Source organism: Cnephaeus nilssonii, assembly GCF_951640355.1.
Source record: "Cnephaeus nilssonii genome assembly, chromosome: 8".
In the NCBI taxonomy this organism is placed as follows: domain Eukaryota; kingdom Metazoa; phylum Chordata; class Mammalia; order Chiroptera; family Vespertilionidae; genus Cnephaeus; species Cnephaeus nilssonii.
Window position 1 is genome coordinate 21,321,241 of NC_137079.1, and position 19,432 is coordinate 21,340,672.

The 19,432-nt window shown below is 40.1% G+C and overlaps 1 protein-coding gene and 1 long non-coding RNA gene across 4 annotated transcripts in view; one reads left to right on the plus strand and one right to left on the minus strand.

The window, feature by feature from the left end:
• Positions 1-19,432, plus strand: part of UNC5D (unc-5 netrin receptor D) — a gene marked incomplete at both ends in the record, with an annotated part of 503,620 nt that overhangs the window by 374,385 nt on the left and 109,803 nt on the right. The gene's annotated exons all lie outside the window — the stretch shown is intronic.
• The window catches only part of LOC307104639, a 199,056-nt gene continuing 185,307 nt past the window's right edge, over positions 5,684-19,432 (minus strand). The window contains exon 3 of the long non-coding RNA XR_013813918.1: positions 5,684-5,783. This is a non-coding gene — a long non-coding RNA (uncharacterized lncRNA). The remainder of the gene's footprint in view (positions 5,784-19,432) is intronic.

Sequence of the window (19,432 nt, forward strand, 5' to 3'; positions counted from 1 at the left end):
CTATAGACTGTGTTCTTTTCCTGGTGCATCTTCTGTCATTTGTTGCCCTCTATTGGTACTGCTTTGTACAGGTGTCTCTGATGACCTATTTTACTGGAATGCCAAGCTTTGTCCCTGCCCTGTGTGTGTGTGTGTGTGTGTGTGTGACTGAATACCCTGGGGATTGAAGGAAATATGGTGGGAAGTGCTTGTTCCTTGGTTCACTTAACTCAGGAAACTCCTTGTGATGTCTGGCCTCTAAATATTAATTTTATTTTATCACAGCTTAGCTATGTTTTCAAAGAGGTTTCTTTTATCATATTATATATTATTTTTTAGTTGTTCTGCACTAGTAAGGATTTCTCTACACATCTGCTCTGTCACATTTACAGAACCAGTACTCTAAGCATTTTATTTGGTTGGGGGGAGATGGGTGTAGTGTAGAGCTTGGTATATCTTTCTCTGGTGTGAGTAGCTAGCTAACTACAGTTAATATACCAGGCCAAAAATTACAGATTAGTTGTACAATGTCGTTACTTGCGTCACTCCTCTGTCCCCACTTTTCTCAGATCAAAAACAGGGGACTTGAGCTAGATGGACTTTAAGTCTCTTTCATCTCTGAAATCCTATGACTTGAAGGTGGTGAAGGTGACATACAAGATCTCTTCAGGTAGAAGATTGATTAAACCGACTGTACTAGGACACTGGACAGAAATAAGTGGTCATGTTTAATATGCTTGCTCATGAAACTCAACTCTTCAGTTTTTCCTAATAAGATAAACAATAATAATATTATAAAAGTTTCTTTCAGCCTGCTTCATAGAGTAATTTTTTAAATAGCTCATTGGATTACCAGTTGTTTTACATGGATCCTAAAAATGGTCAAGCTATCATTCTCTCCACAATTTTTACATATTCAACTGGGTTTAACCAGCTATCACATGGATATTAGCCAAAAATATCACCATCTCTTATTGAGATGAATGTCTCCTGGTATTGTAACAAGTATTCATACACATTGTCTTCTCAATTGGTGATGTTGGGTGAGTGCCCAATTCTCTAGGGTATTTAATTGGTATCTAAGGAGTCATGCATTAAAATAATGGACTTTGTTACCATCTAAATCCTTTTATACTTCAGCAACTCTATTAGAATGACATAGATCTTTTCTGCACTTATTCGTAAAAAGAAGCAATATAGTCACATCTTAAAAGTAACTATTTGTCCCCTGAGATGTATTTCATGCCTTAAGAAGTTTTTTAAAAAAAGAAAGAAAATTTCAATTTAGTTGAGATAGAATTTATGAAAAATACTAATTTAAAATACAGAAGTAGCTAAGTCCTCATTTGGCATACACACAATAATTGCTCTAGAAATTTTGAGGAGGAAGGTAAAATAGTTTGATAGAGACAAGTAACTTATGAGGAGGGGCAGTCTATCCAAATAGCATGGTTTATACAAGAGGAAAAAATGGGTAAAAAGTTACAAGGTGTAGACTTTTATCTAGATTTTACCAATTTTGCTAGATGAGGCTTTATATTCTAAATGTGAATAGTGTAAAACTAGGTCCAATGTGAGTCATATCCTCCTATCTAATAAAAGCCTAATATGCTAAGTGTCCAGTCGTCCGGTCATCAGTTCAACCAATCAAAGCATAATATGCTAATGATATGCTAAGGCTGCTCAACCACTTGCTATAACATGCACTGACCACCAGGGAGCAGACGCTCTGACCAGTAGGTTAGCTTGCTGCTGGGGCATAGCAGATCAGGACTGAGCGAGATGGGCTGGACATGCCCTGGAGCCCTTCTGTGGTCCCTCCCTGGCCCCGATCATGCACCCCTGGAGTCCTTCAGCCTGGCCTGCACTCTCTCACAATCTGGGACCCCTCGAGGGATGTCAGAGAGCCAGTTTAGGCCTGATACCTCAGGCCAGGTCAAGGGACCCCACTAGTGCACGCATTCGTGCACTGGGCCTCTAGTCCTATATAATAAAGAGCTAATATGCTAATCCAACCAGAGGGCAGAACGACCTTCTGGAACAACCTTCTAGAATGACCTTCCAGAATGACCAGTGAGTGGGGCTACGAGGCAGCCGGGGCTGCTGAGAGGGCCAAGGCGGCCACTGGGCTGCTGTGAGACCTGAGCCCCTTACACAAATTTTGTGCATTGGGCCTCTACTCCTAATAAATAAAAACCCAGGGTCCGTAACGACCGACTGAAGGCTCCAACGAACACTGGAAGTCAGTCCTGCAATCAGTGCTAGGTTGCCGTGGCAACCCAACACTGACTGCCACCAGTGTGGGCGTGATGACCCAGCACTGACTGTTGAGGGGGCTGCGGATCAGGCCCAGAGAGAGGCCCAGAGAGAGAGTCAGGGTCTGATCCGCAGCCTCTGTGGCAGCTGTTGATCAGCCGTTGCCTCTCTCTTTCTCTCCATGCTCCACCAGCAGCTATGCCTCTGTTTCTCTCCAGGCCTCCACAGGGGCTGCTGATCAGCCCCACCTCTCTGATCAGGCCCAGAGATAGGCCCGGAGATGCTGACTGGCAAAGAAACCGACCAATCAAAACCAAATCTGGGTAAACTGTGAGGAACCAATGGCTGCCTAGGAGGTGGAACTTTTGACGCTGACTGGCATAGAAACTGACCAATCAGAACCAAATTGGCTGACAGAGGAGGGCAGTTGGGGGCAAGATCAGGCCGGCAGGGGAGGGCCATTGGGGATGAGATCAGGTCAGCAAGGGAGGGAAGTTGGGGGTGATCAGGCAGGCAGAGAAGTTAGGGGCGATCAGGCAGGCAGGCAGGCAGAAAGGTGAGCGGTTAGGAGCCAGCAGTCCCAGATTGTGAGAGGGATGTCCGACTGCTGGTTCAGGCCCAATCCCACAGGCAGTTGGACATCCCTCAATGGGTCCCCGATTGGAGAGGGTGTAGGCTGGGCTGAGGGAACACCCTACCCCCCCCACCCCCCCACCCCTGCACGAACTTTGTGCTCCGGGCCACTAGTATTTATATAAAATGCTATCTGAATTTGCATGGGAATAACGTTCAACTTGGGCACTCTTGATATTAACCTTTTCTATGTTTAGTAGAAAGAACATGTTATAGTTTTCAAGTTATACTTATGTAGTCCTACCATCAAACTTCCTCTCACGTTACCCTCTTCTTCTTTATTTGGTAGAGACAGAATGTGTCTCACACCCACTCCTGAACCATTTTCCTGCCAGCTGACATGGAGGAGTCATGAGCACCTGCCCACCATTCCCTTCTCCAGCTAAGAACACTGCTTGCTTTGCTCCTGGCCTCTTGAAACTGCTGCAGTGCAGTCAGCTTCAATGCAAAGGATGTGTGCTAGGACACACTTCATTGTCTCAAACCTTCATTCCTCCTAGTATAAACAGAAAACACTATAAGGTATGTTAGGTCTTACTGAGAAGTTGAAGGTTAATGAAAGGGGATTCTAATATAGAAAGCAAAAAACTGCAGTAAATTATATTTTTTTCTCATCGTTAAAGAAAACAGCTTTAAGAGTTAAATATTTCATAGTGTTCTCCCTCTGAAAGTATCCCATTTCCGACCTTTCCTTGTTCTCATTCCTCCTTATCCTCAAGTCAGACCATAGAGAAAGTCACCTTTGAACTTACACAATGCAAATCTTAACCCTCTTTGGGGAGCTCCACCCCAAAGCTCCACTAGTGTAGGGTTTGGATGAAGTCCAGAATTTAGCTCCCTGCCCTTACTTTTGCAATCCCAGGAACATACCTGCCAATAATAGAACATTCCCCAAAGTCTAAATTATTCACTCTTGCCTGCACACAGGGAAGCTTCAGCAGCACAGTTCAGAGTAGAATTTGGTGTTATAGCTTGTCAATCTCCATGAAAGAGTAAAGTGCACATATGCCTTCTCAATCTTCCTGTCTTCTAGCATCTCTTTAATAATATAACAAACAGGCAGGCACAGACAAAAAGACACACACACACATAAAACACACATACACATACTCCACCCAAAACAAGTATAATTTTTCAGATACAGTAGTCTGGAACCAAATTCAACACTATACCAGTTGCTCTTTGATGCCCATTCTGAGTTGACACAGAGACCTGGCTGAAAGTTTGAAATTGCTGGGAATATTCTGTTTGTTTGCATTTGGGCGAGCTTAGATTCTTAAATATAATATGTACTTATACTAATCTCCATATGCAAAAGGGGGCAGAATGAAAGTTTATGGTCCTTATCCAAGAAACTTGAAGGGCTACGTTCTAGTTGTAAATTATCATTCTCGGACATTTCCATCATTTTGTCTTATATTATGATTATTTTTATAGTACTTCAATTTTAGCAGACCTACAAATTTGAAATCAAGAGAGGAGGATTTTATTCATTTATGAAGAATTACTGAACCAACAAGGCACACTGTTATAACTTGATAACTGAAACATAAATTAGCTTGGAGAGGTAAAAAAGTTAAGATGAGAAAAGTTTGAGATGAAATGCTCTGTAACTTGTTACCATCAAAGACATTATGACTATATACAAATGACACAGGAAGGCATGTTAACATTACATGTGAGTTAACATATACTAGTATTTTAATATCTTTCGAATCCTTAATAGAATTCACATCTTCTGAGGCTGACTTCGTTCCTCTTCGGAACTGAAGCACATTATATGGTTTCAATTGACTAGTGATGTTTTAGGGGACAAGATATAAAATGAAGGAAAAACTTCATTTTGTCTGTTCAAGAAAATATTGGTGTTTGAACAATTTTTAAAATTTATAAGAAGTATTATGTCCACAAAGGTATTTTTTAATATTTTATTTTATTGATATTTTAAAATATATTTTATTGATTTTTTACAGAGAGGAAGGGAGAGGGATAGAGAGTTAGAAACATGGATGAGAGAGAGAAATATCGATCAGCTGCCTCCTGCACACCTCCTACTGGGGATGTGCCCGCAACCAAGGAACATGCCCTTGACCAGAATCGAACCTGGGACCCTTCAGTCTGCAGGCTGACCTTCTATCCACTGAGCCAAACTGGCCAGGGCCACAAAAGGTATTTTATAAGGGATGTCTATTCATTATAGATATGTCAGGATGTTCATGCCAACATTTTTTTAAAAAAAACCTCTTTAGTTGGGATTTAAATTGTGATCTTTTTCCCCCCCAAATGTATTGAAGTCAGGACATATGTCATCTTTTCTTTTCCATCCCATTTAACACCAGACAAGGTACAGGACAGGTTGAAAATGTGCTATAAAAATAGATATGTTGGTGGTCTCAGAGTACCCAGATGTTGCATGATATTATACAAAAAGAATAACTGATGTGATTAGATGGGGGGAAAGTTAGGAAGTGACCTTTTGGAAAGATTCATGAGTAAAAGTTTTAAAATGTATGATTGGGCATGAATCTTTGGAAGTCAGCATGATGGTCCATGTGACAGTAGGACTAGGCTAAATCAACAATGAAAATAAGCAGAGCAGCAATGTAGCATCCTCTGAATGGCTAAAATCGTGTTGTGCTATGCATTTTTAGCACACTTTGTTGCTGCTTTTTTTTTTTTTTTTTCCTTCCTTCGGCCTCAGGAATAGAAGTAGAAGCTGATTTATGAGTTGAGAGTCAGTGCAGAGTGTCAGATTTCTATAATGAGATTATATATTAAATCTAATGAAGGGAAAATATGCTTACCCAAACCAAATGACAGCACCATGATTAAACGACTCAAGATCCCTCCATGGGTTTGTTTAGACAATACAGCAGGTACGGCGACCTCCTCATCTCCTAGGTTTGTGATCAATTCTGAAATGAAGATTTATGACTTTTATTATTCTGATGACATAACAATATGATCATAGAAGCCAATGTGCACAGGATGGAACTAGTAAACCAAGTGATGTGTTCTGGATACTGTGGAGGTTCGTTTAATCACATATATTACATTTTATGCTGCTAACTTCCTTGCAGCAATTCAGCTAGGCTCCTTTATTTATTCTGTATGTCCTCAAAGTCCATTTTTGTAAGTACACGCATGCATACAACACACAGAGGTATGACTTCACGCTCTATGTTGTAGGTGACAGCTATTTAAATGAGTATTGTGAATACATGGTCAACAAGCATGGTTTCTAAGATTCCTCTACTTGGCTGGAGTGATGGGGAGAGTGTTATCAATGACTTGAGTAGTAATTGGACTTTTACAGCATCAGCACTTGAAAGGCTTGATAATCTCCAATCTCTGAGCACCCCACCACCCATTCTTGGAAGGGAAAAGAATAAAAAGAGTTAGAACAGCAGTCAGCCCTGATGAAAAGAATTTGTATGAATGAGGAAAACCATTTATTTTGTATCATTTAAGGATGGTTTCATTTCCCAAAACTTCCATCTGTTCCCACCTAGCATTCATTTTCCCATTCTTGCCTGAAATTCTACTATTGGAGAATCATTTTGTAGATTAAACCTTTCCCTTCAGTTAAAATTCAGATATCTGGGGCTCTGTCATTTGCATGCTCTCCAAATAATTATTTTCTCTGTAGGTAGAATATGATAGAAATGGAATGATTAAGGAGCATGGGAAGAAGAGAGAAAGGGTGAAAGAATGTTCTAGAAAAAAAGTTTTACCTATGTTATGGTTTTGCCTAGAGCTGGCCTTATGAAAGAGAGTAAGGCTGATGGATGTGGTTTTCCCTTAGCTTCCTCCTCTACTTTTAGTTGATCCACTGCTGTTTTCTTCTTTAATATTCATGCATTTCAGGTCTGTGATATGTAACTGAGACTTCATGGTATTTAGTGCTGCCACATGCAGATACTTTTAAGAGCAAGTCCATTAAAGATCATTTCTCCTGGGGCAGGCTGTGCTCTCTGGTGATGTTTATCACCCAGCATTTAGTTTTGAGCCCTGTAATGAATGCCAAACCAAAGACACCCCTTCATCACTCTGACTCCCTCAGCTAGGAGTCGGTTTCTGTTGTAAAACAGGGGAAATGGGAAAGAAGGGAGCCAGAGGGGAAGAAAGTTGCAGATACACAGTAATCCATTGAGATAAAATAATGCCATGGAGCTAGACAATTAGGGAGGGAGGGCAGTTTGAAGTAGATGGATTTCCTCCCCTCAGGGCTGTCTATTTAAGGCCAATTCTGGCTGACAACAACCAACTGCCTCCTGCCTGACTCTGGCTGGGTTCTAATTTCTCTTATTCCATGCAATGTGCTTAGAGCAAGCTACCATTCTCCCTCTCCCCACATTATCCATAGGCGTAAGGTGCATACTTAAGGAGTTCTGATCACTGGGTGAGGGTGCTGGGTAAATAAGGACAATAAAAAAAGATGATTTGTAGCCCTAGACAGTTTGGCTCAGTGGATAGAGCATCGGCCTGCCGATCGAAGGGTCCGGATTCTATTTTGGTCAAGGGCACATACCTCGGTTGCAGGCTCTGTGCAGAAGACACACAATGGATGTGTTTCTCTCACATCAATATTTCTCTCTGTCTTTCCCTCTCTCTTCCACTATCTCTAAAAATCAATGGAAAAATATCCTTGGGTCAGGATTTCTTTTTTTTAAAAAAGATGATTTGTAAATTCCTCAGGCACTCCTTTCTCATTAAACACTGCAAGGCACAGCTGAGTTGCCTCAGACAAGAAATGTTTATGAAATTCATTGTTGTAGAGAGCAGCTTGATTGAAAGGTACTGGCATAAAGGATCCATTGCTCACTTCTAGTGGTTGAGATAATGAGACTTTTTTTTTTTGCTGCGAAGACAAAAAAATCTCAGGATTTTAAATCCAAGTTTTGGATTAAGCATGTCACTTCTAGTGTCTTGTTTCTAGTTCAATTTTTACTTTAATATTTAATTCTTTAAATTACTTTTAAAATTTAATTTAAAAAGTTTTATTCTGGTTTAATTTTTAAGTTTCTCATTAATGGTTTAACCTTATTTCTAGTTTAAATCTCAGGCGGTGGGGGGCTTGTGGATAGGAAGCGCTTGGGAATGGGCCCGTATTGGCCTAATTTGATGGACAGAAACCACAGAGAGAATCTATCAGACACGGTCAACCTTCTATCTGCGATGATTAGTTTTCTTTCTTTTTATGTTCAGGACCATTGGCCCCAAGTCTAAGTTGTCCCTGGTGTCAGATTCGGGAACCAATCCTCCACAAGACTGGAGAAATCTGAGGAGCCTCGGGCAAACCCATTCAACATGCAGACACACCAGCCTTCCTGTTAGCCCCAAGTACACCTTTTCCATTATCTGTCCCTGTCATGTCTTGCCACATTTTACCACCTATGGGTAAACCCCCTCAGTCAGAAGTGAAATACATACCATTTGAAAAAATAATCAAACCAGTCACTGTATCTAGTTAGTTAGATCGTGATTTTCTCACTCTATAGGCTTCTTGTCAGGGGCTCCTGACTGGACCCCAGCAATGGGACCTGAGGCGATTCTAACCCAGAAGGTGCTTCCTCCTTCACAGACAGGGCCTCCCTCCTGCCACCCCGGATTCCATGGCTGAGGACCTTGTGTCATTGTGCCAACATTATCTTCTCAATCGAAAAAGGGCAAAGGGTAGCAAAATACATTTTCTGCTGCCAGAGCTGATCACTCTCATAAAAATGTATCAATTCTAGTACTTTCTCTGTATGAAATACAGAGGAAGTGTGATCCTTTGGACCTCTTGCTTTAAGCGGAGTCAAAAGGAAACAAAACAAAAGCTTAAAAAATAAATAAACTGCACACAGTAGTCTGGACAGATTTAAGTGAAATCTGGTCTTGGAGTAAGATGCAGTCGGGCAGCCCCATCAGTAGTTAGACCTACAGATTAGCCTGGTGGAGGGAAGGCAGGCCCTGTGCATTATTGAAGTCGCAGTAGTTCATAAAGCCATCATGCCCTCTGGTGCTACTGCCCTACCACCAAGCATGGGGATTACAGATGTGTGGGTGAGAAAGTGAACAACTCCACTCAGTCTGTGATTGGTGTAAAAAATATGAGCTTGTAAGAGAAGAGTCTGGTTTTAAAACAAAATAAGTATAAGGAAAGGAAATGTTCTTCTAACTCCAGGGTCCTGAAGGGGAGAGGACGATAACGCGGAACACAGAACAAGTAACATAGGTTTACCACATCCCCACTAACATTTTGAAACAAGCAAATCGGGCTAAAGATAAGCAGCCCCAAAGAGAAAAAGAATTAATATAAGGACACTCTGCAGTGGCAAGTTAGAAGAGTGGGAGTCATTCAGGGGATTTATTTATTACCAACCAGTGTGTATAGACATATGAACAAGTGGATGGACTTGAGCTATTACTGATATTTGCCTGAGAACAGTGGTCAGGGTGGAGGAAAAACAGCTGACACATTTCTGGTCTTCAGGTGGCCCAGAGCCTGATAGAAAATGATTGTTTGATATTTTTAGCACCTCCTGGCCAAACAACCTTCCTGTCTTTATTTCAATTTATTGTATTCCAAAGATGGATCCAATCAACTCACATTTTTGCTACTCTTATACACTAGACAGATTGGCACTATTAACTGCAATGGCAGCTATAGTGCATTTGATGGTTTGAGCCTTTTGGCCTAATGGTAACATGAGTATTTATGACAAGCTAAAAATCCCAGGAAAATAAGGAAGGTACTACATATCAGTAATCACATCTGTAAGTCTGTCTAGACCATTCGGGTGATGGTGGTAGTGGTGGTAAGGAGGGTGGTGTGTAGTTGCTAGGGTGATTATGTGTAGATGTGTCAGAGAGAATGACAGAGAGAGGGAGAAGAGAATGTTATTTCAAAATGAAAGAAATAATCCTATATAATAAAAGACTAGGTGGCATTACGCCCTCATGCAACATCATCACAAGATGGCCACCACAAGATGGCTGCCACAAGATGACCGGCAGGGGAGGGCAGTTGGGGGTGACCAGGCAGCAGGGAAGGGCAGCTGGGGGCGACCAGGCCTGCAGGGGAGGGCAGTTGGGGGCAAGATCAGGCCAGCAGGGGAGCAGTTAGGCATCAATCAGGCCGGCAGGCAGGTAGGCAGGCGAGCAGTTAGGTGCCAGTGTCCTGGACTGTGAGAGGGATGTCCCAGATTGGAGAGGGTGCAGACCGGATTGAGGGACACCCCCTCCCCCCCCCCGCACAAATTTTGTGCACTGGGCCTCTAGTTTGATCATAAGTGTTTCCAAGTACAATGCCCTCATTTCTATCCCAGGTACAATGCACTTTGTAAAATGATTAAAAGAAGTATGAAGTGGTTGTTTATTTTTATGTTTTCTACTTAATGGTTTATAAACTTAAAAGAACAGGCTATAAGGAAATGAGTTGTGACCACCAGCCAGATGTTGCCCTTTTCTACATTAAATCAGTTACAGTTTTATCTTCTATCCAGAAAATAAATGATCGATTACTCTCTTCAAGGAGTGCTGACATTCTGGATGTGATACTTCTGATGTTTGTATACTTCACTTGTTGACCCAATTGAAAGTCAGATATATTTAAAGGTCAAAGTGACTTCATTGTAACTCAAGAATTGTAAAGTTATTTTATAGTTTGACCTATAAAATTATCACCACCAACCTGAAGCCCAAAATAAGTGTTGTTTTCATTGAAGATTACTCTACAGATTGCTTTATTCTCAAACCAGAAACACCAGCTGTTGCGTATGTCTGTTTAGCTGGGTGAGTCAAGTTGCTTAAGTAAACCATCAGTTCTTAAAAGTGTCCCATGGCACAAAATGCTAACAGGTACAAGAGACGTACTTGACTTTGAAAGTCCAGGACCCCAAGTCTTAGTTAAGGCTCCCAGTTGTCCAGGTTGGGCATTTCTGAGTCATGCTTAGTTTCTTCATTCATGCTATCTCTCATTTTCCATTATCACTGCTTATCAATGCTATTTATTCTGCATTTTGTCTTCTCCATCTTTACCACACTGCCTTATTTAGGCCCTCATTATTTCTCTCATTTAGTGGAGTAATGACTTCCTGTCTGGGCTTTCTAATCCTCAGTGTCACTTGGCACCTTTCACATTGATGCCAGAATGATTTTTCTTAAACAAAACTCCTTTAGTTAAAACCCATCAGTGGCTCCTTAGTGCCTTCAGGGTTGAGTTTGAACTCTTTGATTACCATGCAGGGCCTATATTCAACATGCTATTGTTCTGGTCTCATCATTTTAAACTTTTGGCACCCTGAATGGGAGCCACATGAGACTGTGTGTTCCTGGAACCTGCTACCACATTACATTAATTTATTGCTTTATACTTTTACAAAAATCCATTTATCCACAGTTTCATTTTCAATCTCCTGAGATCCCTATGAGGTAGGGGAAAGAAAGTGACATTTTTGTCATTCTACAGAGGAAGAATGGGAAATTAACTCCACACTGACTTAATAGGCAAGTACTACACAAAATCAACTCTTGATAATCTTTATGTAGATTCTAGAATTTGTGCAATGCATACTTTTATGACCTAGTATCCTACTGATTTTCTAAATCCTTTGTTCAGCTGATTCTTCATGAACTCTACACTCATTTAAGATACACACATGTATGTTTTGTTTTCCCCAAATAGATAGTGAAATATTTAATTTCAAAGTAGATTTTACCTTTCTTTCTTGACAGTTTTGATCATGGTTTTTCTTTATTAAATGTGTTATTCGAGATTGACTCCTCAAGTGTTTTGAAATCTATAAGGACCACCTCTTTCAAACAACAGTTTATGGTGGTCTAGGGGTTGCATAGTGATTTTATTTGTCAATTTTTTTTTTGTAAACGTACGACCATGAATCAATAAGTAATATGTAAAGGTGGATTTTTTTTTCTGTCCCCATAGCTTAGTCTTCTTTTTTTGTAATATTTCAAGAAAAATGATTTTAAATATAATACATACAAAAAAATTAATAATTCAAGAAAAATATTTTAAATATAATATTATCAAAACTGAAAAGGTGGATTTTTTAAGGCAAATAAACTGCTAATATGCTATATATGTGTGTTGTGAAATCCTAGAACAATGATGGATAGGAGTGGGAAGAATTGTAGACTAATCTGTACATTGCATAAACAACAAGTGTCTCCCCTAGTGATATTAATGGAATATCGTAAACTCACTTTAGTACCAAAATTTAAATTAAAAAGGAAGGAGAGGGTTATGGAATAGAAGCTGTTGAAAAATCTCATTTTCAGCAAGTTTGAAAAAAAAAGTCATGAGGCAATTTAGTTTATTTTTTAAGCATTCCCTGTAGTGTTGTGAAGACCAAACAGCGGCTTTGAGCTAGTTCATAAAAACCAGAATGCAAGGCAGAGGAGGATAAACTAGATAGAAACAAATAGGAAACCATCCAATTTAATTGACCAGGCTGATTAAAATGAGAAAGGTAAACACCCTCCCCAAATGAGAATATGTTGGGTATGCAAAGTCACTTCTTTTCAGATCTCTAGTGGAATGTTTGTAACCCATGAAACTTACTTAAAAAAATAAAAACAAATGAAAAACTCAATTGTGTTAATGAAACTGTATAGTCAAGCGAAGTAAGTATGACATGTAAAAATAATAGAATTTTACTTAAGTTTTTCTCTTTGAATTTAGAGGTTAGAGTTTTTGATGCAATGACTCATTATCTATGATCTACGACTGTGTAAGTTTATGCAAAAATCAAGTTGTCTAAAATAGTCAGGTGAGGACAGCTATGAAGAAAAAAAAATGCCATATGGGACCGTCACTTAGACTTCTACCTATCTAGAAAGGGATTGTTTTTCTAGTTAATATATTACTTTATGAAATCGAAGGATATGCAATTTCAAATAATGTGTTTACTTCTTAGAGACAAGGAGTATTAAAAATATTTTGGGACCATATATTTGTTTAATGAAAAGAGCTTTTATATCTGCTTGTAAAATAATGTGGGTTGTGGAAAATAGGATAGGCTAGGTAATGATAAAGTAACAAACAACCTAGAAATCCCAATTACTTAAAACAACAAAGATTTATTTTTCCCTCATATTACATGGCCATCACATGTCAGCCTGGCGCTCCGTTTCATTGACACTCTTACTACAGTTCCAAGGCTAAGGCAGTAGCCATTCTCTAAAGTATGAGTTTTTCTGGCAGAGAAAGAAAGAGCTCTAAGGAGTCTCTATAGGAAATTAAATATTCAGTCCTGCAAATGACAAGTCATTTTAGTGCAACTCAGTGGCCAGCACAAGTAGCATGACCCTCCCCCCAAAAAAACTAAACAGGACCAGGAAGTGCAACTGTACATGTAAAAGAGAAAGCCAGAAATACCTGGTGAATAGCTCATACCAAAAATTACAGCAATCTAAGAACCTATAAAGAAGAAAATTCTGACCCCTGAAAATTGTTCTACCCAAATAACATTTCATGAACTGCTTTCCAGATCTTTGAGTGTGTTTGAATATAGAGATAATAAAAATATAACTTTGTAATCTGCCTTTTTTATACTCAATAATGTCTCATGAAGACATTCCCCATTCTATTAAAATTAGACTATCACATAAAGTAACTGAAAACATCCATTCCTTTACACTTTTGCCAATCCTATATAGTATCAGAATTTGCCGTGGTAATAGGCTACCAGTAATATCTCATTTTCATCTTCATTATTGGAAAGGTTGAACAACTTTACATATGTTATTTATCCATTTATATTTTTCTCTTCTAAATAATCTATTCAAATACTTAGCTCATTTTCTATTAGAATACTTGTTCCCTATTGATTTTAGCATGATCTTTATATATTAGGAACCAGGCTGATATTCAGTAGATACTGGTCAGACATACTGACTGGCATTCATTTTTATTTGATGGGCATTTGGTTGTACAAGTTGCAAAATGTTTTTGACATCTCCCTTGGTTATGGTATAATAACCCTTTGTAATATGTTACCAACATTTTTTTCATGTTTGTCCTTCTTGGGGCATCCTTCTGTTATATTGAACTTTAATAGTCAATATTTATGAATTTGGTTGTTACACCATGCAGGAAATCCTTCTCTATTGTAAAATTACAAAATATTCACCCATGCTTTCTTATAGTTCTTTGGTGGCTTCACTTATTATATTTTTAATACTAGGGGCCCAGTGCACGAATTCGTGCACCTTGAAAGGAACTGTGGGCCGAGATGCTGCAGTAGGCACAGGGGTGGGTCTCGGCCCATCCTCCACACCCCTGCCCAGCCCCTCCTACCGCAGCTCCTGGTCCCCTATCTTCTGACAGCCCTGCTCCTGCTGCCGCTGCTCCCACATGCTGACGGCGGCCCCACTCGCACCTGCTGACAGCGTGGAGCAATTGGGACCAGCGCCATCAGCGGGTGTGAGCAGTGGCCACTGCCCTGATCACCCCTCAGAATCAAGGGGAGGTGGAGAAGCCCTCAGAGGCGATCAGGGCCAGCAGCTGCCGCTCGCACCCGCTAATGGCGCCAAGTGATTGGAAGCGGCACTGGGCACCGGCAGTGGGTGCAAGCAGTGGCTCCAGCGCCAGCAGCACGTGCAAGCGCCGGGCAGGACCATGGTGCACGGGAGCAAAGAATTTTCAGTAACCACCAGAGGCTTGCCCCATGACAGCGACTGGCACTCCGCCTTGGTCTGGTGCCCCAGCTCACCTGCTCTACCATCCCACCATGGCCAACACCCACCATGTTCTGCACACGCCCCCTGGTGGTCAGTGCATGTCATAGTCGTTCCGCTGTTTGGTCTATTTGCATATTAGCCTTTTATTATATAAGATTTTATATGCCTAGGGTTTAATTTTGTTCTAAGGAGTGAGATAGATATACTATTTTATTTTTCAAGTGTCCAATTGACTTTGGGGAAGTTTCAGTGAATACTGAGGCAAGTGAACAGGAGAGCATTTTTATTATTATTAACTGTGAAATTAACAAAGACAAGAGTGGAGTCCTTTAACATGCTATAGAAGGAGTGTCATATTGAACTAGGGCTTTACTTACACCCACTTTTTATTTCATTGGTGATTTTAAGCGCAGTTCTGGGTCACAACAACTCTCTCACCAATGACAAACTACATAAGTTTATAATGAAGCTAAAAAAGTTTCCTATCACCTAGGGATGTCATGGTCATCGTAATATCATAGTGTAACATAGTACTAATGTGTTTGTGGTGATGCTGGAGTAAATAAAGTTACTGTGCTGCCAGTCCTATGGAAGTATAGCACATACAATTATGACAGTGCATAATCCTTAATAATGATAATAAATGTCTGTTACTGGTTTAGGCATTTATTATGTATTTCTATACTATATTCTTTGACATTATTTTAGAGTGCACTCTTGAACTTATAAAAAAGGTTTCCTGTAAAAAAAGTATTCTGTTACGCCAGCAGCAGCCTCATATAGTTTATGTTTACTGCTTCTTTTGATTGCATCATTTTCTTTTGTGCTTGATTTAATCTAGTGTTGTTTTGTACAGTAACATGCTGTATAGGTTTGCAGCCTAGGAACAATACACCCTACCATACAGGATAGATGTATAGTAGGCTATACCATTTAGGTTTGTGTAAATGCACTCTATGTTGGCACAATGACGAATCACTTAATGACATATTTCTCAGCATATTCCTGTCATTAGGCGGTGCATGGGTGAACTTAAAATATTTTTCTTTCTTGGTTTCTATGACACATACATTTCTGATTTCCCCCTTACCTCATGATTAGTCCCCATTTCCCCCTTTTCTGATCTTAAAGTGCTGCTATTCTTCAGGTTGCATCTGAAACTCTTTTTTCCCATCTTACACTTTCTGCATAATTTCATATATGCCTATAGCTTGGGATACAATTTATGCTGAAGGCTGAGGAGTAAATATGCTCAAAAAGTAGTTGATTATAAAGGTCTGGAGCTGATTAAATGCCTCATATACATCTTAAACCTAACTGTATGCGTCACTGAGTTAATTTTCAAGTACTTGGACTATTTTTCTGCTGCCATGTTTGGTCTTTCTCCCATTATTTATTCTTATTAATTTGAGAGTACTCTTTGTATATTAGGGACCAGGGTGACTTTCAGTTAATGCATATCAGTATAGCATCTAAAAATGTCCTTTTCCTATATCACTTGTCCAAGTCAGAAGTATGGGTGCCAAATTTGTATTACTCTGTCTTTAAATCTTAGATCAGTCACAAATTTCTGTTCATTCCATTTTACCCCTTCACATCTTATCAAGGCTCTTAACTATATACCCATCATAGCCTTACAGTTCATTCCACCACAATGTCTTCACGGGAGTATTGTCAATCTCCTAATGATCTCTGCTCCTAGCTTTCCCTGCCCCTCTTTATCCCATATATTCCATACATTATGGCAAGAATATTATTTTTCATGTGAAGGTATTATTTCATCAACTCTCCAAAAATTTTAGTGATAATATTCAAATATTTTCATGTCAGACAAACAGGTAAGGAAATCATCCATCCCTTTAGTTCTGCAAGGGAAAAAAAATCTAAATCCAATTCCACCTGTTAATCTTGAAGTATCTTTGAAGTATTCAAAAGTAGATGCTGAATAGGCATCTGATTATAAGAGTCTGTATCTTAAAAATATATCAATTTGGGAATATTCAGTGTATAGCCATGAATACATGAGTCTGATGTTATCATATGGCGGGGCGGGGGGGTGGGGTGAAGAGATACATTGTATGACCAGATGTGGACAAAGGACTAATCCTGAGACCTTAAGAAATACAATGCTTCATGTCTGGATAGAGAAGAACCCAACAAAAGAAACAGAGCAGGAATGGCAAGAGGGGTACAGAGAGAGACTATGTGGTATTATAAAAACCAGTGGAAGAGAAAATTCAAGAACGGTATCATTAGCCCTGAAAATCAACTAAGAATACAAAACAGTGTGCACTGAATGTAGCAACTTGGAGATCATTGGTGAAGTTAGCAAGAGCAATTTCAGGGACTTGATGGGGTGGAAGGCAAAGTGAAATGTAATGATGAGGGATGAGTAAAGAATTCAAGAGAGATGCCTATGCGGGGGGGGGGGGGGGGGGGAAGGATTTTTTGTTTGTTTACTTATTTTAAGATGGCAGAGCCTGGCTTATGTGGCTCAGTGGTTGAACATCAACCCATGAACCAAGAGGTCACCAGTTTGATTCCCAGTCAGGGCACATACCCACGTTGTGGGTTTAATCCCCAGTATGGGACGGGCAGAGGCAGCTGATTGCTGATGATGTTTCACTTGCATCAGTGTTTCTATCTCTGTCCCTTTCCCTTCCTCTCTCCCTAAAAGTCAATAAAAAGGAACATATTTTTAAAAGGATGGCAGAATTTTAAGCATGTCTGAATATTTCAGTTCTTTGATGGTTAGTTTTTTTTATTATTATAAAAACATAATTAACATCCACCTCACCAAGTGGTTTAAGATGTGAAAAAGCCTAGAATCTTATGCATAGCAGACCATCAATAAAAGGAAGATGTTTGTCTGCCTTTGTAATAATAAAACCCATTGCATTTAGTTACAATAGAAATACCCTTTTGCCTTCTGATTAATCTGCCATCTCTTGTGTATCTCCTAATGCCTGTTTCCTTAAGTGCTGGACACCACGTATGTGTAAAATCTTAGCTATTTAATGAAATCGCCCTTTCAGCTCTGAAACTTTGAGACTAAGTCTGCTGCATCCTTTACAAAATATGTTTCACTGCTCTGCACACTTTCCAGGTTGGCAATGGTTAACAAAGAAACAGGGCCTATTTATAACGGAAGGCAAAATGGGGGAAAAAGCAATAAGGCTATCTTTTGCAAAATAGCACTTTTGCAAAACAGCGCTACCTTTCTGCACAAAGAACTTTTGTTTGGAGCAGGTAATGACAGGCTTAGTCACAGCTTTATTCCTGATCAATATTTTGGAAAGAACACAAGAGATGATGTCCATTACTGTCTAAAATTTAAAAGCAGTGTCTGAACCACTGACCTGGAGAAATTACACACAGGAGACTTTAGAATTTGGTTATTTTGCAGTTGTGTTGTTACGTTAAGCATTTTCTTTTCTTATAGTATGTAGTTGTTCTTCGTTCACTATGGCTCTGTGTCTGTCAGCTGAAAGGAAACTTGTATGGACTGTACAGTAATCAAAGGGATGAAAGATGAATGGGTGCAGAGCCTTTTTTTTTTTAAGCACCATTAACTCAATGGCATCTACCTGGAATGTCAGTGCACTTTGCTGATTTCATTTTGATAATGCTATAAGCTGGTCTCTGATAATTGCCTTCTGTAATTGGAACAAATTTATGATTATGCTAATTCATTCTCAGCCACCCAGTATATGGAACTGAGCTAATCCATATTTGTCCCAGCGTTTCCTTGGCAGATCATTACATGATTAGCCTTTCACTGTGGCTGATGGAATTGTTCTTCTGAACAGATCTGATTTCTCAGATGGTGTGTATATAGTATATGCAAGTGATCTGTGTTTGCATTCTTTATCTAATCATATGACTTCTATATCAGAATTTTAAACCAATTTGATATGAACATTTAGAATCTTGAATGTTCTAATCATTAATGAGATGGCTATTGTCTCACTGCCTGAGTATATATTACATGACAGTAAGGAATGGGGAAATGGAATTGTTCATTAATATCCCCTCACCACCTCCTTAAAAACCTTATTCACATACCAGAAGTTGCAGGAGGAATACAGAAACAGTTATGAGGCTCCCTGAAAGCCAGCTCTTTCACATCGGGCTAGAGAGTTCTTCCCATCCTACCTAATAAAAAGGTAATATGTAAATTACCATCACTCCGCTATGCCCACGATTGGGCCAGCGGGAGGCGCAGGGGGCGGGACTTGGGGTGGCTGGGGTAGCCGATTGGGCCTGGCGGCGCGAGCTCAGCATCTGCGCCATGGCTGTGCTGCGGAACAGAAGGGGCCTCTGGGGCAGCGAGCTCACGTCCCGCCGCGGACCATCAAAAGCGGGGGAGCTGGGTGCCTGTCTGCTCCGGCACCAGGCCTTTCAGAAGCCTCCGGCGCGCCCGAGGCTTCTGAAAGGCCTGGTGCACCAGCGGACAGGCTCCCAGCTCCCCCGCGATTGAAAGCGAAAGCGTGTAGGGGACCCTACACGTGCATGATTCAATCATGCACTGGGCCTCTAGTCCTAAAATAATACCTTAAAATGAATCAGCACATTCCACTGTATTTTAGGTCATTCCTTAGGATACCAAGTTTTGGAAGCATCTCCTACAGGTTGCTTCATCAAATATTCAAAACCAGAATTCCTTTTGCCCTAGCAGATGGCAGTGAGCAAAGGTGGAATTAGCCAGGAGTGAGAGCCCTTGCACTATGGAAAACACGGCTGAATGGCAAACGGCGGCCTGTGTCCTCCCTTAAAAATCACCTTCTGATTGCATATCTCTTTCCATTCTTATCTCTATGTTTCGTCCATTTGATGCTATCTTTTCTCTCTGATCACCATTCTTGACAATGGTTTA